This window comes from Aythya ferina (genome assembly GCF_964211825.1).
Source record: "Aythya ferina genome assembly, chromosome: 2".
NCBI lineage: Eukaryota > Metazoa > Chordata > Aves > Anseriformes > Anatidae > Aythya > Aythya ferina.
In genome coordinates this window covers 88799368-88825227 of record NC_140297.1, presented here as the reverse complement: position 1 = coordinate 88825227, position 25860 = coordinate 88799368, and the positions used below count along the sequence as shown (strand labels likewise).

At 35.3% G+C, this 25860-nt stretch overlaps 1 long non-coding RNA gene across 2 annotated transcripts in view; it reads right to left on the bottom strand.

The window, feature by feature from the left end:
- The window catches only part of LOC311431818, a 70526-nt gene that overhangs the window by 17791 nt on the left and 26875 nt on the right, over window positions 1–25860 (bottom strand). The window lies entirely within an intron of this gene.

Here is a 25860-nt window from a genome sequence, read left to right as displayed (position 1 = left end):
AGAAAATAGCCACTGTAACTGTTTAAATTGTACATTGCATACAAAAGAATTCAGCATATCCATTCCAATTTGGTATATATCCATATACACGGACCAAGTGGTCCATGGATATTCTAGATGAATCAATCATTTTTACTGCATCTGCACCTACAGGTAATCTTAATAGATACACAAAGCACAGATACATATTGTTCATTTCACAACCCATATCATTGTTTTTGCCTTGCCTGGAAATAATAAGTAAGACAAGTTGAATAAAAGCCAATAAGAATAAAAGCAAAACTAAATTTCCAAACATGAAAATAGTCACTTTCTAAAGTACAACATTATTTCCTTAAAACATTAAAATCATTACATTACTAAAAGTTAAATGCATACATATTTTGTATTACTACTAATATCAGTAACGTTCCCAATTTATATCAAATATCTATTTATGTTCTCAAAAAGTCTGTTTTCATTCCATCTCTCTCACTCTTTGCTCTTTGAAAGATTGAAAGTAGAAAAATAATGAATACACAGGTCCTGACATTTCAGTTTTCAGGTAGGTATTACTTCTCAGGGAGGGTGGTGGGTGCTGGGCAGAATTGTGAAAGCCCTACAGTTTCCCTCTGTCAGCTGCAGCTATTTCCAATAATAACACTTTTGGAAAAGCTCAGCAAAGTAACAATATTTATGCAACACGAAGCATGTGTTCTCAGTCTCAGAGCAGGTTCAGAAAGCATAACAGCATAATATTGACTAAAAATGAAACAGGACACAGTCCTCTTAGGACTAGGGAGAGTTTCCCAATATTTCTGAACCTGTAAGCTTATGCCTACAACACTTTATCAAACAAATACAGTATGACAAGTCTTGCAGTGAGTTTTCAGCTAGTTTTGAAACTGAAGAAACCAAGGCAATTTAGATATGCAATCTCCTTTTTATTTATATTAATAAAACTTGATATCCGCTATCAAAGAAACCTTTCTAACTGCATTATAAAGCTTTCATATGCAATCACATTTTGAATATTAAACAACACACAAAATTCCAGCAGTGGCATTACAGGAGCTATGTGCGAAATATAGGAAGCATCAGCAGCTGCTGAAAGGACAAAGTAGGATCATAGGAACAGACCATCACAACTGCACAAAAACCTGAACTCAGTGCTAAATAAGATAATATCTTAAATGAATATTATTTCAAGTAACAGATTAAATACTTTCATTTTGGTATTTACCCAGTTTGCAGAAGTTAAGAAAAAGTTTACAGGCACACCAGTTGTTTTAAAACAATAAATTAGTAATTAATTATCACTTTTAATTGACATTTTGATTTCTTCTTTTCCTTGAGATAATGGCAAAGATTTCAAGAGACAATGAGCTTTAAATCTAATTTCTATACCAAATAACCCGTTATTCTTTCTAACATTGGTGCATACTAGAAGTCAGAGTAAAAGTCTTCATTCGGACCAACATTATTATCATGGGCTACTCATTTTTCATAGTACTTCTGGGATTTCAAGTTTGCCACCAGACACATTAGAAAAAAAAAAAAAAATGATACTAATTTACAAGATCCAAAAGAAACAGGCAAAAAATCCTGGTGATATCTTCTCAACAATTAATTTGCATTGTTATCAGTTATTGCGTTGAGAGATTGACAGATAAAATGCTAAGACCTCAAAAACTTGTGTCATCCTCTCATGCAGCATTCTCTTGAGGTCATTTCTCATCCCACAGCATTGGAAATTGCTCTGTGACCAACACACCTGTGACACCTCCTAACCATTCCTTGCAATGCTGTCAGAAATCTTCCCCTATGCCAAGGCCAACCATTCCTTTAAGACGAACATCCTACCCATATGCAAACAAATCAAAGGGCTATTGTGTCAGTTGTGCCTTGTCCCTAATCATGGACACACGTCATGCACTTTTTCTTCTTTCAGAGATTCTTTTTCTGACAGGCCAGAAGAACAGCTCATTTTCCCAGCAGCTTCTAGATTCTACTCCAAGCATGAGATATTCTTACTAACAATACTTCACAAATTTCTCTTGCTTACAATGTACTCACGAGAGTTATCATCCTAGTGCACTGGAAGGAGTGCACACAGATGGAAATAATTTCAAACTTGGATTTGCTTCCTGGACTTACCAACCAAAACATTATTTTTATGCTCACAAGGTCATGTTTTCTATTAGTGAAAACTTCCAATCAAGGCTTAAAAAATCCTTCCTTGGGTGTGAAAGAAATCTCTAGTACAGATTCTGCCAGGGACTCAAAATACATTTCTTTACTCAAATAACTGAAATCCTAGGAGGGCTCTCCAACATCCATTCAAAGTTTCAGCCATTATAGAATCAAATTTTTGCCTGGGCCTGACTCAAACATCCCAGCCCCAAACATTATCCACATTAGCAAACAGACCCTACACAATGAGTCATATCCTGTGCATAGCAGGGATTCATTGGCTTCACATACATACAGACCTTCTAATTACAGGCTGTCATTATTTGGTCAACACTGCCCAGAATTTCCAATAGCAATTTCCCAAATTACTAGAGACATGGAATCCCCCTCTTAATTACAGCACCAGTTGCTAAAGAGCTTCCACCCTTGAGGAGTGTACAGATGTCTTACTGTGCCCACATTTTGTTCCAGTATTTTTAATAAACATTCACACAGTGTCTTCCATATAATTGAGTTTAGATGAATGTGATTATGATATTAATTATGAAAGGTAAGATAGGTTAAGAAGCCTAATTAACTCATCAAACTTCAGGTCTAGTCTACAGCAAATTGGCTGCATCTCTTAAAATTAAAAGCTACTGTAGATTGATGCAATAATTGTAAGACTTTGTTTACGTGAGACCTGAAATTAATTGTGACAAAACTTCCTGATCATTGCAAACAGCAGATCCCCAGCAGAACACCTCAAAACTACTGTGACAATTGGTCTGTCGAATAAGCCATAGATGTAAAAGGCCTTTAAAATGGAAATGAGATGCAAGCAAGTTAAAAATAAATATAATGTGACAAATCAATTCTGTGGTCACCATAGCAACTTCCATATCATTAAGCATGAATTATATGACAGAACAATTAAATATTGCATTCATTATAGTCATTCAATGTATTTTATGCTGAATTGTGACCATATTACTTCACCAGAAAGTTTAAATGAAAATGGATTCTAAAAGATACTTTAAAATTTTGGAAAGGTAAACAGGATTAATGGCCAGAGGAAAAAAGTTGGATCAGTGTAAAATGATTTTAGGGTACATGCTATAGCAGCTAACTAATATCTAGTTCTTAAAAAAAAACAAACAAAAAAGACAGAAATTTAAAAACAATCGGAGACCTTATTCTTCTCTCCTTTTCCTCCATCAGCAAGTTGAACAATTACAATTGTAAAATTGTAAAATAATAATAATGCCATATATAAGCTAAACTGTTTGTATATAGGCTATCTGCTTATAAGACACCAAAAAAGTGTCATAAAAAAAGGGTCATTTTTCCCCTTGAAGCTCTGGCTGGAGTTGTGTGTAGTGATGGATGCATATTTGACTGCTTTTTATCCATGGTCTTTCCATTTTATCAAAAATCCTTTATGAATTTCTCATGCAAGAGGCAGACACTATTTTAGGCATGAAACTAACACTGGATATAGTAACAAAATGGCCTTATGGGTGTCTGAAGATTTCTGATGAATATTAAAAGATCAGATTAGTCCCTATGATCCTAATGTCACACTGGGACCTAGTGAGAATTAACTCTCTAGATTAGAGAGTTACCCTTTCTCTAAGTACAGGACAGGAACTTCTGTGCACGGACTAACCTCCCTTCCTGGATACCCAACCTGATTGACCCATCATCTTGTTTTTAACTATTTCTTTTCTTCAAACTTAATATTTGTCTAGTATTTATATATTAAAATCAATATTAATTATCTAGCGCTGCATTTTTTTCAACCCTTCTGGAATCATATCAGGAAGGATTACTGGTTAAAACAAGTCCAGCTTAGCAAGGTTTCCTCCTATTTTTTCTACAGTTCCTAGCCCCTGATTTATTGCATTTAACATGAGCACCACCTTTATTTTATTTAATATACAGTTCTCATATGAACCTGGCTTCGTCTTCCAAAAAGGCTGCACACTTGCTGGACAGTTAAAGAGTTTAAAATTAAAAAAAAAAAAAAAAGTAATTACAACAACTTTACAACTAGCTTGTCTTGTCGTTTTCAAGACTACATCTTTTAAAATATGTAAAAAGCATATACATCTAAATATTTGAATACTTAGGAAGTGCTTATTTTCAAAGCATTATTCACAATTTTTCCTCAATAAATAGTCTATCCAAAATGATTGACATCTATTGTTTTCAGCTTTAGATGAGCAGGTTTAAAATTCCAAATACATATATCATTTGTTTGGATTTTATTCTGTTTACCAAAGCCATGTGAGGTCAAGTCTTGATGATTTCTGTTTGCTTATCTGTTATTCTCTGTTCTGAAATCAATTTCTCCTTATCTGTTAAGATCAGGTCTCCAAAGCTTTATGCTGTGTTGGGTGCAAAATGAAAACAGAAAGTGAGTTTTAGAGTACTTAAAAATGTCAAGCACGCTTTGTTATTAGTTGTACAAAATCTCTAACATTATCACCTGAAGAGAAGCCCTGTAGTGATGTAGCTTTTCTTCCTCTCACTCATTTCTAATCTGTGATTATCAAGCAGACCGGAGGCCTGGAGCACTACCTAAATTATAATTCATCTTGCATATTATCTGTTATGACATTTTTCCATAAGCAATTAAAGATTGTTTATGCTTCTGACTTGTCAGTTCCTTGAACGTGGTAATGTCTTTTTTGGTTTTGGAAGAATATATATCCTTCCTAAAAGCATTGCACAAGTAAAATTTTTTTTTTTTTAACATTTCAGTCCTGTTAGCCATCAAACACAACTGTCATAACACCAAAGTTAGAATTTTGTTTAAAAATTTAAAATTACCACGTATTTCATTTTAAATACAGACTCCTAGTACTTCTGTATCAGCTATTACCATAAATAAATAAATAAAATCTACTTGCATTTTTTCATGTAAGACTTTTAAATTCCCACTTCATGATATTTTACTGCTCACTATGTTCCCTCTTCCAGTATAGATATGCATCATTCATTAAAAAATAGAATAACATACACTAACACATTGGCTTTCTTGATACAGAGACCACACCGAAGGAACAGCACCTCTCTGAAGAGCCAGCATACAGCACCATTTCCCAAAGCCACTCAGCCTCATGATCCACCCATCTACTTGCTCCTGTAATAGCTTGCCCTCTGCCTTTCACCTGCTCAAAAACACACAAAACTTCCAGGAGCAGTTTTAAGCTGACCTCAGGAACCTGACCTGATGTTTCCACCATCCCTCTAAACCTGTTTCTGACCAGGAAACAGGTGGGAGGAAAACATTTGGAAAAGCCACATCATGCCACACACTGCAGCAGTAACAGTGCATCCTTCACCTTGACTTCCCCATGAATTTTAGGAAGTTTTCTCATTTCGATGTCCTAAACTTACCTTGAAATTCTTTCTGTAGGTATAATGCTGTAGGCAATGAGCTTGCCTGGAGCAGTGTCTATAAGAGCTCTTGTTATGGCAACACGTCTCTGTGCCACACTACAAATAGCCTTCAGCCCAGTATGTGTTACAGGGATTATTAGGTATCATGCAGATATGGTACTGTGATAAAACATGCTAAAAGACGGAACTACAGAAAACATATATTTTCTTTCATTTATACATTAATCTTGGTGCACACAATAGTTGTTTTGTCTATTCTAGAAATAATAAGTGTGAAACATGATAAAATTAATATATATTTATCTGTATGCAGAACTCCAGTTAAATTTGATCCCTGCCAAGAAGATGCTGGAAAAAAAAAATTTCACCAAGTATCCCAAATTGTGCGTTGTTTTTTTTTTGTTGTTTTTTTTTTTTTAACTGTAAAAAAGTAAGCAATACCGTACTTCTTCAGAGCCTGACTATACAGATAATAATAAGGAACCTCTGTTATAGCATACCTTTTCATTCTGCAGAGGTTGAACAATTCTTCCTTTTTTCAGGAATACTTATTTTGACATTAGTAGCTAACCTCATGATACCAACATAAGGAAAGTGGGGGACACTTTGTTTTCTGATTTATAGTGAAAATTAAGCTACCATGGAGAGATTGCCACATTTTTGCAGACCAAGATCTTACTAAAGCTTTCCAAATCTTTTAGATGACATCATACACTGAAACGAAATTACAGATTTGTACTTTACAGTGTTTCTCACACACCTTTTATTCAACACTTTGCAGACATTTTTCTAACACCTAGAGAGCAGAATCCACAGCTATATAAAACAGCCCCAGAAACTTAGTGTTACTGGGTTTTGCCACAATTCTTTGAAAAACCTAATTTGAATAATCCATGGATGTAAAAGCATTATGTATTTTCTCTTTCACAGTCTCAACAATAATTCTTTACCATGTGTTTTTTATATTTCATTCAGAAGACATTATGAAAACCTATCTGATTTATTTCCTTTATTTTTGACATGGACTCAGTGTTCAGTTTCCTCCATACAACCCCATTCTTCACTGCAGTCTCCCCCTCTTCATTAAGATCACAGTTCTACCTTCTAGCTGATTTATACTTCTGCTGTTTCTGCTTAATGATTCAGAAAATAGCCTCATTGAAAAAAATATATATATTTCTATGTAGTGTTCAAATGAGATCCAACTCTTGTACTCTTCAAAATGATTCTCTGACAGAGTCCAGTATGCTTTATAAAAGCAGTATTCACAACTTATATAATTACTGTGCAGGCAAGAAAAAAAGTACTAAAACTTCAGCACAAAAAGTTGTACACATATGAAGTATTGGACCCAGCCTAGCCCAGTACTGGAGGGAGCTGTCATCTGCCTTCTTGCCTGCAGGAAGTTCTGTTCAATTTGTATCAATGATTTTCAATAGCTGGTTTAAAATCCTCTTAAAACTTATCATCTCTGATCTTCTGAATAGATATTTCAGGTACACTGGACAGCTGTATTAAATGTTTTTCTTTGGGATTTGATTACTTACAGTACATTGGGTTTTAATGCATCATCCACTTTTAACAACGGTTGGATTGTAACACTGGTTACAATCCAGCGGTATTACAATATGATTTGCAGGCAGCTGAGAGTAAGCTCAAGATACTGCAGTGTATGTTATTGGAAATTCAATGTTCCTACATATCACTGAAGAACAGAAAAATTCCATATAACATACAGCTTTATCATACAGCTCAACTGTCAAGAGGAAACATTATCTGAAGAGAATGAATAAACACAATACATGCTAAAGCATTCCATTAGATACTGGGCTGATGATAACATCTGAAAATCAGACACTATTTTCAAATATTCTTGTCCCAACATTTCAATCAAGGAAACAATAAATATGTAAACATATGTTTCATTGGTAAATTATCATAAAAGTTAACCAATTATGTTCTGTGGGACTTTTCTTAAGTGGACATCGTGTTTTAACTTCTAATTTCCAAGAGCACATTCTCTCCCATGTGACAGCGAAAGACATGTTCGTTCAGCCATCCCTACTGCAGCACTGCACCAATGTGGCAGAGCTCTCACAATTCTCCCACAGAAGAACAAAAGTTCAGGTCATTTATATTCTGCTATTTTTCAAGGAAAATTGATTAAAATACTTAGTTTGCTATGATGAGCAAAAATTGTAATAAGAAACTATAATTCAGGCAAAAATCAATAGACTGCACAAGCAATGAGAAGAGAATACAGATTTTTAAGTCCATTCCCATGACAGGTTTTCCCCCCTTGTGGTAACAATAAATGATGTTATCCAGTTGCCTTTAATTCACTTCCATTTTCAAAATTTTATATCTTTAAATTTAAGGGCATTTGTATCTCCTGCTTTAAAACTTAGAAAACTCGTGCCGTAAGAGACACAAAATGGCATATACCTAAAGTGATATTCCTTGGCTCAAACACTGAACCATGAAGCTACTGCAAAACAACAGGCAGGAAAAAATGATATTGATTTCCTTCAGTTTCATTTTTAAAGAGCTGGATGAAATCTAATCATTTCTCTTAAATATTTTTTTAAGGCTTTTGAAAAGGTTGAGGTGTGGATTTTGAGCTGGCAGAACAGCATCTCAAAACTCCAAGCTGAGGTCTGGGGGACTACAGAGGCTCTTTCAGGGCATTATAAGATCTTCTGTCTTATTATTGACTAGATCCGTACAACTATATACTGAAGGGTAGCAGTGTAATACATATCAGTATTCAGCAATATGATGTTTTAAATCCTACTCTGTGATGTCAATTCTCCCTAAGAACCATGCAGAGAATATAAGAGTTTAACTGAACATTCTGTCTATACTGGATGTCTAGCGTGCAAAGTATAAGGAGAGCCCAGTATAGCTCAGACCTATGTAAAATGTGTTTATATTCACATTGTTGGCTGTAGGACTTGAAGGAATCACCCTGTTCTTAGCAAGACCTGAGCTTAGGAAACTGAAACGAAGCACTGATGACAGATTTCTGATCTGTCAGGAAGAGGTCAAGGACAGCATTACAGAGATATGCAAAAACACCCTTTTTCTTTTTAAAGGCTCCCAAAGGGCTTCCTAGCACAGCCTGGTGAACTTGCAATATGAGCAGGAGACAACGACATAGAAAATATGTACTACACTTATCCCAAAACAGCTTTTCTTTTCCAATCCTAATTTCATGGATGTCTAAGGCTCTTTCAAATACAAAAGAAGAACTCCTGTGGCACTGCACAGACCTTTCAAATTCATTTTTCCACCCCATTGGAGAAAACATATGGAATGCTGCATATCTGCTTAGACTTTACAGTTCCATAACTGCACCATTTGCGAGGCATGCAACCATTTATGAAATAAAATGCTATGCTCAGTGATTCCCAACAGAAAGTAAAAAGCTTTCTGGGAAGAAAACCAAAAATGTTTCCTTCACTAAAATGATTACTCTTCACTCAGAAATATAAAGTAACAGGAAACCAATACATTCTTTTACATATTCTTTGTCTTAACGCATTCTCAAAATTCTCACAGCAGGAATCACCATAGTAGCACAGTGTAAAGGTGCTTAAAATTCACAACTAAGCAACACAGCAAATGTTCCTAAATACTTCTTAATCTAGATGCACTTTGAAGGGACTTTGTTTGAACTTGGAAAAAACAGATTTTTCTGATACAAACAACACAGAAAACACTTGCCATTCTGCATATTCTGGGTGATTTACCACCTCTGCAGTTTTACTAAGCCCCATTTGCACTGAATCAATGGAATCATTATAAAAACTTAAAGCAAGGTTGCTAGGTGGTGAAAAGAAACATTGAGATTGTCAGAAATTTATTTTTTTTTTTAATATGTTATTATCTTACAGCACTAGCAGCTGTCTAAAAGCAATAGCATACATGCTTAAAATGCAAAAATAACAAACCACCCAATTTTCAATGTACATTTCACAAGAAAGTGCATGAAAGGAATGAATGAGGTTCAAAGAATAGTAGGAGTCAGGTATTGCCAAAATCCTCCTTTGCACAAAGGAAATTTTTTCCCCTCTGAGAAAAAGAGGGGAAAAAAAATATTTGGCCAGCAAAGAGGTTTAAATCAGTATTTTCACAAACAATATAACCTAAGTACATGGCAACAATTGATTTCTTCTTCCCTAAGTGAAATGGATTCTCACAGAAAGAATAGCTTTGTTTTAAAAATATATTCTTTCCATGCAAAGAAATTTTCATGGAGTCTCTGTATCCAAGCCTTAAGGATTGTCACAGTTAAACTGCTTCCTCCCTTGTGAACCCTGGAATGGTATTAATGAGATACATAGGGAGCTATATTAAGATTTTTTCAGCCAAAAGCACACTTTGAGCTACTTTATTGATTTTGAAGGTAGAATAAGACATATGCTTTCCTTTATGCCTATCCAATAGGATATACGCAAGTATCCCACATATCAGAAGTACTGGCTATACTTTATGACTAGGGTAGTATATTAACACCTTGCAGCTCTGAAGAATGATTGGAAGAAGACGGAGAACTTCAAATAAATACTCTTCTTCTATATCTGTCATTAAAAAGATATTTTCAACCTCTTAGAGCCCCTTTTCTTAATCCTTAAATATTTTCATCTCAACTCTAAGGGTGTTCTATTTCAATTCATGTTGGAACAAACATTCTTAAATCACTAACAACTATACTCGAGGAAAATTAAACTTCTCAGTTTCTACAGTGTTTGCTTCTTTCTAATTTAAAGCAAAGAAAACAGTCCAAGAATCTGGATGGCTACAAAATTGCTGACCTTGAGGCCAAAAGAAACAGCAACAACAAAAAAGCCTTACTACTAAATGGTTGTGTTTTAGCTGGATCTGCTGAAATTATTACACAAATAGCTGCCTATTCAACTGAAAGCAGGTATCTTTTCAATTTCTTTGTTATCTTTAAAAGGAATGAAGTAATAAATTTATTTTTATTTTTATTTTTATTTTTTTTACAGTTCCATACAATCTTTTCAATATTTTGCATTTCCTCCAGGGGAAGTGCTGGTGAAGAAGGGTTTTTGCCTTTTCCTCACAAGTACTTTCCTAGAAATACTTTGAAGTGGGATTTAACACTGAAGGTGGCTCTGCTCTGAACAAGTACTTTTTACCATATCATTTCCAGAATTCTCTTCCAACCTACTTTGTTCTGTGTTTCTATTAAGATTTACACATAGTAGCCATATCATGCATCACATAAATCACTCACTTGGAATTTTTCTGAAGTCTGCCATCATCTGTATAACCTTACAGATACTTATCACAAATACATGCTATTCTTATATCACATGTATTTTATCATATCATATATTAAAACATATCAAGTAACTTGTGTATCATTTTCACCTATTAAAATAATTTGATCATTTACAGGATTCTTTCTTTCTTCACAGCAAAGCTTCCAGATCTCTCAGGGAGACGGTGCTCAAAGTCAAGAAAGCACATTCCTACAGCTCCATAACAGTTCACTCATACTTAGCTCATTTGTCTACTGTCAGTTTACAATTGCTTTCTGTATTTCATTCTGCTCAATGTCATACTAGATGGCTACAAAAATAAATAAATAAATAGCCATTTTGATAATTCTGCTTTCATCATCTCTAACACAAACACAAAATAAATAAATAAATGAAATAAAATAAATCACTGATAAGTCAGATTCTCCTAAACATTTGAGCTTTGAGAGTAAAGACTTCAAATATGGTAGCTTGCTTCTCTGAAAGTAAGACTTGCATAAACACAGCTTTCAGCCCTCATATTAAAACTCATTTAAACCAAAACTGACATAGGAGTCAAAATATAAGTTTAAGGTTTCCACTGGGAGGAAAAACAATGATGTGATTTGCTCTGGCCAACCTTTGTGGCTGAAGATTGCAGACAGACATGCTGATCAACCAGCAATGTTTTAAAATGCTATAGAACCTGCTGCCTCTTCCGAGTCAGTAACTCACATGAAGGCAGGTAAGGACAGGAGCTGAAAGTATTATAGCAGAGAAACAGAGACTACAGCATAAATGAAGACAGAGATTTGCTGAAGTGGAAAACATAGGGTGGTGTAAGAATAGAGAAAGAAATCATAAATAAATTATTGCAGCTACTGAACATAAAATCATCTGAATGTAAAATAAGTCTTTTATTTGTTTTACAAATCAAAATTTTCTCTATCTAATTTTTGTCTAAGGAAACATAATGTTCTTATTAGCTTCTTCATCTAATACATGGAAATATATATTTATATATGCATGTGTGTGTGGATGAGGCAAATTATTCCCCCTGTTGGCAACATGAAAATGAAAGCATATTTGATGATCCTTAGAGATATATGCATGTAAAATTTTCACTTAAAAAAAAAAAAAAAAGTCAGATGTAAATATACTGCAAACAGTATAAAATGGGGTTGAGCAGAGTTTATGGAGTCCGCATAGCAAAGCTGCAGATTTAAAGTCTCTGTGAAGATAGAAGTTTCTTCTCATTGCTTCTGCTCAGAGTCAAAAACAAAGATTTAGAAGCATATTAGCTTTGTAGGATGTTCTGTTAAAAATAAAAACAAAAACAAACAAACAAACAAACAAAAAAAACTATAAAGTAGGGTGCTAAAGAGGTAAGTAAGCATGAAGAACGGTTAAGGCTATCCCCCGGAGGAGGTAAAAAAAAAAAAACAACAAAAAAAAAAAAAACGGGGGGAGAGGGTGGTAGCATATTGCCTAGAGGTTCTGTTCCCAGGAACAAAGAGGCTATAGGTGCATTTGTCCTCTGTAAGAAGTTGCTGAATTTCCCACAGCTAGTTGTTAGTTGTTGAAGACATACTCCAGATAACAGATGCATAGATAACAGGTGTGTGTTAGATAATTTCTGTCAAAAAAATTGTTCCTGGTAAATTAACACAACCTTTAATAAATCTCTTAAAGTATTAAAAAAAGATTTTTACAGACTATTTCCTGGACACCAGAAACACTAAGATAATGCTGTATGACAAGCATTTCTTTAAAGGTATAATATCTCAACATTCTTGTCATTATACCAAGGAAGGAAATGCAACTATACCAATAGATAAGCACCTTCACATTCTTAAGTAATTAAAGCTGCAGCAACATGCTCAGCTTCATAGAAACAAGTGTTATAAACAAATACAGCTCTACAGATGTGGAGTTCAAGCCACAGTTCTTAGTTGGGATGTAACTGCAGTTACAATATTGCTGTTAGATTTGTTTAATCATTCCTCCTTAATGAACAAGGTAGCAGGATGATTAGTTATTCTTGTACTGAGCCTTCTGTTATCATGATGGTGGATGAAACCTAGAAATTTAGTTTTGTAGAAATTCTGTAAAGCAGCTATAACTGCTGTCTCTTTACTCCAGGACACACAGGATGACTAGTGAGTACTTTATGGTCACACAGGTTTCACACAAGAATTAAATACAGAACTTCCAACTCCAAATCCTGTGCCTCAGCTCTGACCTCTCTACCTTTTTATCCTGGGAATGTTGCAGTGTCCCCACTATTCATCAGGAGAACATCTTGGAGAGGTGATCAATCCAAATGATAATGTATTTTATAAGCTTTCTCCTTTGGTCAAATAGTGACAACCTACATGTACCTTCTCTTTCTAAAAACAGCAGGACATTGTGACTTTAATCCTCCATTTCTGGTCAAAAACTGCTGTTCCAACAAAATAAATCACCACAGGAAGACACTTGACTATTTAAAAGCATTAGATCTGTTTGTTCTTGAAGACTGATGTGAGGTCTTGAGCTGCTATCCTCAATCCACAAAGCTGGGTATACACTACTCCATGACACTGTTATGACTTTGAAGCCTTTGAGTAATCCTGACTTTGTTTCAGACACGTTGTTCTATTTTTTCTTCACTATCACCAACATAAACAGCATGTAGGAGGAAAAAAAAAAAAAAAAAAAAAAAGCTTTAAAAGCTTAGATAATTGACCAGAATAAATAATTGCACTGAACACTTTTATTGTATAAAGAGATTCCAGCCACAATCCAGATATTTACAAGCCAGAATGAGCCAAAGTTAATTTCACATGGATACCTCTATAGAAGGTAGTTTACAGGTTTACAGGAAGGATTTGAATGCTAAAAAAGTTCCTGCCTTGCCAATTGTATTTGGAATAGACTGGATGGGGAGAGTAAAATTCTTTGGAAAAAAAAAAAAAAAAAGTTAATCATAGCATTAACAGCTGAATTCACAAACATGTACAGCATTTAAAAGTCACATTGGTATTTGAGAAAATTACAAAGGTTAGACATCTGGAAATATACTTAATGTACTGAAATTCCGTGGAGAAACATGCCTTTGACCAATTTAATGACTACCAAAACAAGCCATTTTCCTTCTTCCTTTGTTTCTTCAAAATTGGAACCATTTCCAGTGGAGCTTCACATGAATAAAATTTTACCAAAATAACTCTAAATGACTGCAGTGATTCTACTCACATATACATTTTGCAACTGGTTTAACACCCTCCTTTCTACATCAGAGTGCTATAGTTAGCACCACAGCTATCAGGATTGCTTGTGTAAAATCTACCAACAATAGGTCATCATTTTTATCAGTGTACAGAAACATAGCAGAAACATCCCAGAAACTCATGAAGAAAAAAGACATACCAATTGTCATAAAAAGAGAAGACAGCGGGCAAGATAGCACTAAGGACCACTGAATACCTTTGAGGAATCAAAAAGTATTGTGAAAAACAGAAACTTCTGAAAGAAAAAAGAATGGGAACTTGCTAATCAAAGACCATTCAGACCACTGGGGAGCAAGCATGCACCAAGTCATCTCATTGAAGAAATAACTTGTTTATTTCTTGCTTGGAAAGCAGCCCGAGTGGCTCAAGGCTTGAAACCTGCTACATGCTCAAAGCAGCATACTCATCTACAGAAAAGTTCCATTGAAAATTTCTTGAGTTCCATGATGTAGAGGAGTCATAAAACAGGGTGACACCACAAGGTATAAAAAAGTAAAATAATTAATTAATTAATGTGGAATTAAACCTCTCTATAGCTTGCAGGAAGTCATGAGTTCGAATTTTGTGTCAGGCATACGAATTTCACCTTACTCTGTCAATAAGGTGCAATAACTATTCTCTCACTGTCACACATGAAGGATCTAAACATACACTGCTTTTAGGGCTTAAATGAGCATAGGCAAGTAGAGAAATGGCTTAGAGTTCATAAAGATAGCTCAGGATTCAAAGATAAATTCATATTCTGGATACTACTGATGCCAACGTTTTCCAGTACAGAACTCTACAGCCATACATGCCTTCATTCTTCATGCATACATGCCTTCAAATTATTATTTTTTTCTTTATAAAACCTTCAACAACATACTTGACTTTCACTATCTTCTTGTACAGTCTGATTTAATAGAACCACAGAACAGTTTGGGTTGGAAGGGACTTTAAAGATCACAGTTCCAACCTCCCTACAACCTCCTGTCCATTGGCAGGGACACCTCCCACTAGACCAGGTTGCCCAAAGACCCATCCAACCTGGTCTTGAACACTTCCAGGGATGGGGCATTCACAGCTTCGCTGAGCAACCTGTGCCACTGCCTCACCACCCTCACAGTGAAGAATTTCCTCCTACACCCCTTTGTCATTTGTTTGAGAGATACTATATGATATCAATATAACTATGTATCAATAGTCCACATCACCATGTTGGAAAACAGTAAATTTCTTCAGCTGTCCACTATATGTTTTTAATAGAAAGCCTGGATGATTTTAACAACTACAAGACATCAACCTACTAAATGCCTTCTTTCTTGATTTCTGACATTACAAATCAGTTTTGAAGTACCTACCATCATGCACAGCTCCCTTAGAGCACAGGGCAGGGCAGTGCAAAACCACCCTATCCAAACCTAACATTATTCTCACATTCACTCACCCCCTTTATTGTTTTTTTCTGGGAAGAAAAAAAAAAAAAAAAAGAGCTTCATTAATAATTGAAAACCTACATATATGAACAGTAGCATACATCTATGTAAATGAATACTGAATGCCCTTGCATTTGTCTTTTTGTATGTCATCTACTGTGTGAAATATTTTAAGTTTCCTTTCCTTTTTAAAGGGTTACTCCTTGTTTTTCAGGTGACAGCTGAAAGAAGTTTTTACCTCTGCTTTCCATCACAGAACTCCTAGAGCACATTTGCTCACTCAGCACTTCACTTCTATTCTTGGGATTTTTTTATTATTTTTTTTAAGTTTAGTTTTAAGTTCACAAAGCCAAAGATAAGATAGTCTGAATAGAAATTTCCATAAGTCTTTCAAAGTTTTCTCAAGGATCTCTAACATTAAATTAGCTTCCTTCTCCCTAGTGATTTAATCTGTCGATTCAGTATAGTTTCAGAGAACTAGGTCAGGGATAACCTAGTCTGAACCACAAACAGCAGATATTCTTAATGAAACTGTTTGCTGAAAAAATGAAAATAACCCGACAAAGCTCTTTTTTCTTTTTTTTTTTTTAGCAACATATGTTTTTAAAAATATTTTGAACTACACGAAGTAGTACCTACCTAAGACAGTAGTACCTACTCCCCAGAAATGTAAGAAATGTTGACAATAGAGTGTAGTAATTGGAGTGGATTTTAAATTAACATACAAAACACGGGGATTTCTTTATGATAAGCACCTTTTTTGCTCTTGAGACCATCCCATTTGAGTCTTGCTCTGGTCAATAATGCATGAAAATCAATTACACTTCCTGCACATACATGATGAGGTTGAACTTCAGGGTTACAAGAAATTTTGAACATATACCTATCTCTCATTAAAGCCAGTGGAAATGTATTATTATAACTAAACTAAACTATAACTATATTTAAACTAAATATAGTTTGAAACTAAATATAGTTTCAAACCACGGTGAAAAACAAGCATTGCAGTTATTTACAATAAATTTCTCCCTTTTTTAATAAATTATATTCTAAGGTGAATAGAAAATGTCTGTACCAAATGAAGAATCCCTACAGTTTTTCTCTTTTGAAAAAGTAAGAAATACATTCAGCTCAGTTATATAAAAGCTATTAACTTCACCTTTACAAAGCAAGAATTTATTTAAGAAACTGCATTCACATGAACTTGGAAAAACTAACTTTCCAAGTGAATATATCAGACCAGCTATTTCCACATATTGTTATTGTTAAAATGTTTGGTCTTAATCCATTACCTCTGTTGGCTATCCCTCCAAAGAACATTACTAACCACAAAAGAAGTTCTACAACATCTAAAAAGAATAATATTCAGAAACCACAACTTGATAAATACATTTCACCCTGACACAATTCAGCAGGGGAAGAGCCATCATGCTTGGCACAGAAAACACAAGGGAAGACTGATGTAAGTAAAACTGTCAATTTGGAGCAGTTTGTTTAAAAGTCATTGTTTCCTCTGTACTGTACTGACAGATGATAGCAGTCTTGTCACCTCGGAAAAAGTTGAAAGGGAATGATTTCATTCTTCCTGCAATGCTTTGTAATGTTGAAGCACTTAAGACAAGACGATAGCAGGTGATCAGAGGAAAAGGAAAGTACTTTCAAAGGAAACTATTCACAGCCCTAGAAATTACAATCCATACAGACCATTTTACTTGGACTCTGCTGCAGAAAATATTTTGTGCAGTGTATCAGCCCCACAGTGAGTTCTACAACACCAGAACAGATTGTAAATATTGAATTATTATTTCTTGCACCAACTGGCATTATATTTGATTAGCTCCGGTTTTAATTGCTTTCTCTCCCATAGTTTCTCTTCTGGGGCACATCCTACTTGCTAAAGGATTATTCCACAGTAGCTCCTGCATATCAAGGCCTTCCCCCAGGCATTTTCTTTCATTCCAAGTTCTGCTGTCAAAGTGTATAAACTTTGGCTACCAGAGTTTCCAGGTGCAGCAATCCCATTTCATCCACCACATACCTCAGTAATAACCATGCCATTCGCCATATCTAATGTATATCAAACCTGGTATGTTGTAAGCACATTACATAGCCTGCACAAGGGCAAGGAAACCCAGCACTCTCAGAACATTGCACCCTACATTGTACACAGGCCACCTGTGCCATCCTCAAGCAGTGTTCACACAGGCATGTATTTTGTTGTTACTTCTATCCAGTAAGTACAAAAACTGCTTCCATCTTTCCTACAAGTTGCTCACTTGCACATTTTTACACAATCTGGAAAACAAACAAACAAAAATATTACCCTCCAAACATGCTGTAATAAATATCAAAAGGAGCCTTTCAAATTGCCTATGACTTCAGGGGAAGAAAAATAATGAAGTACACATAATGGCTTAACAAGTGCATCAGAAAACCCAAAATAATACACTCAGACTCAGTTAAGATTGGTGACATTTAACAGATAACCTGCATTCCAAATTCCCACACAAGGGAATGATATGATATGCTTGAAAATATTTTCTCATTTCCGCTTTCACTAACTTAAACATATTTACTGCAACTTTACAACCTTTACAAACCTTTCAAGGTGAAAGAACAAATAATTACCATACTTTTTGAAGAAAACAGTGATAATGCCCATTTAAATTGAGTCAGTCCCAGGGTTGCAGAAGTGCACAGAGTCTTAAAGTAGACATGGAACAGGATCCAAGATTAAAGATTTGTTCACTGGAATAATAATCATTTTTAAATTGTAAGTCAGAAAAAAAAATAAATAATAATAATCTCCCACCCCACAATGTGAGCAGTCATTGCAATCTAATTCATTCTGTAACTGTTAGCTATACATGTTGAGCTTATTCCCTTCTACAATTTATTCACATCAGGACATAGCCACACTTCTCTGTGTTGTTTTCAGTTTCATTTTAGTTTGTGCCTCATCTAGTTGTGATAACAGGGAAATTAGATCTTTGCTTTTGAAGGGGGAAAAAAAAGAAGGAAGGGAGGAAGGAAGGTAGGGAGGAAGGAAAGGAAGGAAAGGAAGGAAAGGAAGGAAAGGAAGGAAAGGAAGGAAAGGAAGGAAAGGAAGGAAAGGAAGGAAAGGAAGGAAAGGAAGGAAAGGAAGGAAAGGAAGGAAAGGAAGGAAAAGAAAAAGGTTATTACCCCTAAATTCAAGAAATAGGTTGTGATGTTAGGAAAAACAAACAAACAAAAAAAAAAAAATCAATACTTTTCTTCTTCTGGTACAGTCAGCTAGACAAGATTCCATATAAAGTTACTATGCTTTTTCAAACTAATTTTTGGTCAAGAAAGGAAAAAGTGTTTTTATTATTATTGTTGTTGTTCTTGTTGTTCTTTGGTGGTTTTGTTTCCTTTTTTTGAGTGTTTTTGTTTGGTTGGTGGTTGGCTGGTTGGTTGTTTTCACTGAGGAAAACTAGTTGTTCTAATGATGAAGTAATCTTAAAATCAGTTACCTGACTTCAGAAATAAATAAACACAACTTGTAAAGCTTGACTGCATGACCACCAGCTTCCCTAGAGAATATTTTACTTACTGTTTTCTACTTGAAATTTTTGTCTGTATATGTTATGAGCTTTAAAGAGAACTGCAGAGGAACTGGATTCTCAGGGCCCAAGGTTCCCAAGACTTCCAGTGCCAGAGCCCTCCCTTGTCAGGGCACTCTATTAGCAGCTGCAGAGGCCCCCCTGCCAAGGCAATTGAGGAAACTGGGAAGGTTGCTGGCAGACCCTCCAAATCCAGTCGTCTTTTTCACAGCTGTCCCTCTGTAGCCAAACTTAGATATGCCACCAGTGCATAAAATACAGTTTTACCCTGCAACTTTTTGACAGGGCTGGAAAATAGGTAGGCAAAATCAGCATAACACGCCATGGCTCAGTTGTCAGTTCACAAGCTGTGACAAAATACAGTGTTTGGGCAGGTTTCTGATAGAACTACTAAATGTCACTAATGCTGTTTCATTTCAAAGCATTAAGCATTTAATAGTCATGAATATACTATATACGCCAATTTTCTATGTAACACAAAATTTCCAGGAGAGTTTTCCTGCAAAGACTGATTGCCTAGAAGATGATATTAGAGGACTAGTAAGTACCTTTTGGAAACAGTATAAACTACCATCACGGAAAAAAAAAAAAAAAAAAAAAAAAAAAAAAAAAAGTAGGAGAATATCTGCACTGTATTTCCCAAGGACACTATATAGTGACGAATGTCTTCTTCATCTTGGCCTTGCTTTTTGACTAAGATCAAAAGGAGGCAATGAAGTAATTGCTAAAGAAGTGACTGGAGAAGTAATGCTGCAAGCACGTCTCAGCTATACAACTTTGAGAAAGTTAAGATGCTGTCAACATGGAAAACTGACTGCTTCTATCCAGCCAAGGAGGGTTTGTCCTCCTAAAGCTAAGTTTAGGCTCTGAAAGAAGCAGCAAAGCAGCTCCCTGCTCACACATCCAGGCAAGTCATATTTATGCCTGAAGTTTGGAAGAGATGCATCAAAATTCATCACAGAAACCAGCCATGTAACTAGCTTGGACCTACATTAAAAGCCATTGTTTACTTTGAGTCCCAGCTGCTTGTAGCAAAGTTTTGCTTACAGAAGTTATATTTCAAAAAGCCATTTCAAAAAGCATTGAGAGATTTACAGGGAAAAATAACCCACTAGACCAGGTTGCCCAAAGCCCCATCCAACCTGGCCTTCAACACTTCCAGGGAGGGAGCATCCACAGCTCCTCTGGGAAACCTGTGCCAGTGCCTCAACACCCTCATTTCTTACATTAGAAGACATACGCAACACAAAAACATAAGCAACAATAGATCTAAGCAACTTTAAAATACCATGGATTACTGAGCATTACTGTAAATTGGAAGTTGCCTGTAAGCTGCAAGCAAAAAGATTATTTTACAAATAATTTTTTATCACTGAGCATTGTTTGAAGCCATTCCACTTATTTATTTTTGCATTTGGTATCACTAATGTAACTCAGGTTAAATTGCACCAGTGGAATAGGAAACACTACCCATTATCTGAGAACTTCCTTTTTCTCCACCAGTGACTCAAAAAAGATCTGGATGATAAAGATGAAAGATTATCTCCCAGAACATTATACTTCTACCATACCTCAGGCTCCACAGGGGCTAACTGGAATTAAATTTTCCTTACATTTTCCTTGAGAAAAAACAAACAAACAAACAAACAAACAAAAAGAAACAATAACAACAACAACAAAAACTAATAAATATAAAGTAAAAACTGAATATCTTACCTGAATATAACTTCTCCTGCTTTTTACATGTCTTTTCCTTTTTTCCTTTTCACAGTTCAAATTCAGAGGAAGTATAAGAAGTTTTAAAGAGTTACAGGACAAGTATGTACAACATGCAAACTACTCTGATAAAGTTTCATCTATATTAATCTATCTACCTACCCTACATAGGACTTTGTCCTGCAGAGCTAATGCAAATTAAATTGAACATTTACTTTTAATCACAACAGAATTCATTTGCCCATTTTGCTTCCCAAGATAAAGGGCTATAGCAAAAGAGGAAATACTTGCCAGCTTTTTCAGTGATGGCTCTGAGACATGTTAGTTGTCACTCGAACAGGAGACTTTTCAGAGCTGAAAACTTTAATTTCTGCCTGTCTTCCCTGAAATTCTTCCTTTCAGCAGGCACACTAAGATCATTCAGAGATGCATCTATCACACCTAATGATCTTCTACCTGGCATTCAAACTTTATTCCAAGTTGAATTGGTTTTCTTTGAGGAATACAGATGTGTCTGAAGAACAATATATCTGTTCTCCACAAGAGATATATTAATGTGAAATCAAATACTGTTGTTGTTAAGCTGTCACATTTACTAGCATCCTCATTTCATACTTTCAGGACCTGGCTGGGAGAACAGTCTGAATTTTATGTAGCACAGAGTATCTTGTATCCTGTTCCTGCAGAATACTAACACAATCCGGTCATAGAGCAGCAGATACAGGTAGGTGCATACTTTGTGGTTCTTGTAATTTCCAAAGGCTTCCAGTGGAAAAGATACATTCCATTGCAAAATGTCTTTGTAAGGACAATATACTATAAATTTCAATAAAAGTGGTCAGGGAGCAACCCTTTTTTTATTGCTTTTAAAGGGCTTTGTACGCTCCAGCTAGAAGTTTCCAAGTGAAGAAATAGAAACAGAGATTAATTGCCTCATCTGCTCAAGGGTAATTCCCTTTTGGGTAGTACTATAAAGCTTAGAAAGCTTACTGACGGAGTCCATGCTTTTCTGAGGAAACTTTGCTAGTTTCTTTGCAATGGACTTAATCAGTTGAACAGGGTAATTTCAGATTGGCATTTTGTTATTTGGAAGAGTTACATACTGAAGCAATCCATCTACATCAGGAATGAAATCTCCCTATTAATCTACACATGACTGTAGTCTTTTATGTACCTCTTTGGCAGAAGTCATTCTGCTAGCTCACAACTAAATAAAATAAACCTAAGTATTTCTCTGTAATTCATTGTTCTTCAGCAAATATATTTAATTACTGTTAACCTTTTGATTGTGGAATATAATATGTTACTGCACATTCATATTATAGAAACAAAGTTAAACTTCATCACAGATAGCTGTAGAACAAGTGATCAGTTCAGTATTATATAAAAAACTAAATTATGTGTTACTTCAACAAGTCTTCTTCATTTATGGTGCTGTCAAACCATCCCCTGCAATCTTCGGTAGATTTTTCTGATTATATGCACTGCAAGCCACAGTTTCTAAAGAGACCATTACCTGCAGGTAGTGAAACAAATTTATTCATGATTCAGGCCACTTCTTTACTCCATGAATAGTATCATGGCCTACTAACTTCCACATAGATTGCTTCAAGAGCATAACTGTGCTAAATCAACTCCACAGCAAATATTCTGACTGAGTATAAAGTAAAAGACAGATAAAAGAACAACCTGGCAATATCAGCAGTTTACCAAAACCAGGCAATTCATATAACTCCTTAAGTAATGGGAAGCACCTTAAGATCCCATTTACAGGTCTGTTATTTAGGATTATTTTTAGAACTGTGTAGAGTCAGAGTTCAAAACTCTGTGTTTTAGAGTTCATCATTTACTTTTGTAATGGGCTGTAAGTATTCAGACTTCATAATCAGGAGTAAGATTGACTGCTGTTATCTAAGCTGCTGCTGTTCAACTGATGAAACATATCAACAAAATCAGCATACATCAGGAGGTCTCATACTCCAGCTAAGTTCCCCTTGCCAGATTCTCCTTCATACACCATTGAACATGTTATAACGATAGTCCACTGAATAGTTAATAGCATTAAATAAAAGGCAACAGCAAAGGAAAGCCTTGACCTTTCACCCTTTACTAAACTCATTACAAGTCTCTGAAGTGGATTAAAATAGCACAGAAAGCACCTTTGATCCTCTTTTAGTCACAGAAATGACCTTTGAATTTTATTGTGTTTACAATAATCTTCTATGCAGATGGTTGTGAACTTTAGCTAAATTAGTTTGACCTATTGCAAATAAAGAAAAATGATTTGCATTTAATGTTTCGTCTTGGAAACTAAGGACAAAATGAAGCCATAGAGCAGTATACCTAGAAAATGCTTAAACATTTTCTCTTATTCTGCAACAGAAATATGCAAAATTCAACACAGAAGGAGAAGAAAATGGGAGCTTAAATGTATCTGTCTTATACATATAAGGAAACAGGATATAATCTGGCAAATGTACAGCTGGAGATATCTGGCTTTTCTAAAGTTTCCAAGCCCCAGAAAGGTTACAATCACTTTCTTGTATGAACTCTGTTATGTACGTAGCCATGTTAACAGGAAAAAGAATCTAGTCAATGAAAATACCACTGTAGGCTCCTTGTAGCTAATATCAATCAACAGAAAAGTTAGTTGCAAGGAAATACTGAAGTAATTTACTTCATTAATTTTTTTCCTTATGCAGAACTCCAAATTAAAGACCTGTCTTACTTGCTCTTTAAATTAATTTATTCCATTAAAAAACAGTAAAGCATTTATACAAATATAACAGGAATGTTACAGAACTGCAGCTATATAATGTAAACCATTTCTGGAAGTACATTCAAAATGGCAATTTTGCAAGAGGGATGCACTTTACTTTTCATGCTTGTAGTACACAGTTACACTATCCTAGTGCAAACTAGAGCGAGAAAACAATTTGTGCTCATTTCCCTTAAATACCATTCACTGCATCCATATACTCACAGACTACCATCCAAAGGTATAGGTTGGCAGAAGCTAGGCGTATTTATGAGGAGAACGACTACTCTCTACCCGTGCTGTTCCCACATCCTTCCCTGAAGGATTTTTTGTCAAAGACCTGCTATTATGTCAGACAGACCTTTGGACTCCTGAACTACAGTATACTTATTCCATCCCCCATCGCATCCCTTGCATCACTTTGCTTTTCATCGCATATCCCTCAGAGGGGAAGTCCATGTCTGGATGCAGACAAACCTTCCTCCTCCTGCTGCAAATCTGTCACTGTCATCACAATGTATCACCTTAATGAGGCCAAGGCCTGCCCTGTAAGTCTAACTACTCTACAAGCTTTATAAAAATTATAATTAATATTAAAAAATGCAGTCTAGTCTAATGATTACAGATGTAAATGAATAAAGCTTTATTGACATTCATACTGCCCTCTCTAAACTATCCAGTAATCTTTAGCACCAAACACTTTTGAGACATCCATAAAGGAGATGATATTTTTCAAAGCCAACATTTCAAACTCTGCATTTACAGATCCAGGAGTCCATAAATATTTGGAAAAGAAATTATTTCTCTATAAATAGATCTGCAAAGTCCTATCAAAGACATCCATTTACACATGACTAGGATTTTATGCATCTAGCTGTGACCAAATGTGACCACTTTTCTTGAGATACATTTGCTTATTATTAGAAAAAGAACAGCAATAGCCGTAAGCCTCCTCAAATACTGTACTTGAACACAAAACTTACATATGTGGACTAGCTGATTGCAAAACCAAATATTTTATGAATTACACAAAATCAAAAGACACTGGCATACAATTACGATCAAAATATGCAGTTAAACTGCTAAAAACATACGTACTTTGGAAGTGATAAACTTAATTGTCAAGTGAAACCACCTGAAATATTTCCAAGTGCAAACAACAAATTGATCATTTTGTTCCTTATTTTTTCTACACTATAAACTTAAGTTTTCTGAAAATTGAAGGAGGAAGAAAGAGTGTATCACTGGCACTTGATTGCTACTATAAATGAAGTGATTGCTGGAAGCACTACATGCTGTAGCCTTTACAATGTACTCCTGCTTTCCACAACACCAGGTGTTTTAGCTCTGTTCTGAAAAGCCTGAACTACCATTCTATCTGCAGGTTACTGCTCTCTGCCATTCACAGATTTTGCGAACATTCTCAAAGTGAGAAGATAGAAAACAAATGCACAGGTCTTTTCACGTCCATCCATACCAATAAATGTAAGGAAAGTGCATGCAAGACAATGTTTTATTCTCTGCTCAACAGGGTACCATGTTTCTGGGTGTACACAGAAAGAAGTATTGGCATGGGTGAGGTTTAATTGACAGGCATTATTCTAAGGCTTGTGCTACAAAACACAACAGTTGCTAATGCAACTTCACTTTTAGTATTAAAAAAGAATAAAGGCAGTGGGCAATTAAAACAAGCTCAGGTAGAACTATATTCATTCGTAAGACTAAAATAAAATAATATTTTTTCTTAATATTTTCCCGTTCTTGGCCCATAATTCACAACTGTCAAGACTGCTGCACATTCACAGAACTGCTTCTCAATTTCAGGATTCCTTCTTCAAATGTAGTGTTGCTTTAGCATTGATGGATGTCCTGTGGGAAAATTACATGTAGACTGTTGCCACAAACCTCTTGAGTCTGTCAAAGAGCCATTAGACAGAGCAGATCTGCACAGTGTTTCGACAGGAACCAAAAGATGATTATGTATTACAAGAAAAATAATCATAACATGCAAAACTATCTACCCATAGCTCTGGAAAAGGAACTTGTACTTCAATTCTTCTCCTCTTACTGGAGAAAGAGGATGATGGAATCCTTAATGATAGCAGGGTAATGCAGGTAGTTAATCAAAGCAGAAAAAAAAAAAAAAAAAAAAAACAATTCTTGTGAAGAGGAAGGGAATACAACAAACAAAGGTGTATTTAAAACAGGAAAGAATCTGTTCTTTAACTGCATTCTTGTATTGTCTCTAACTGCAATGGAGTTAACTTTCTTCATAGCTACATCTAT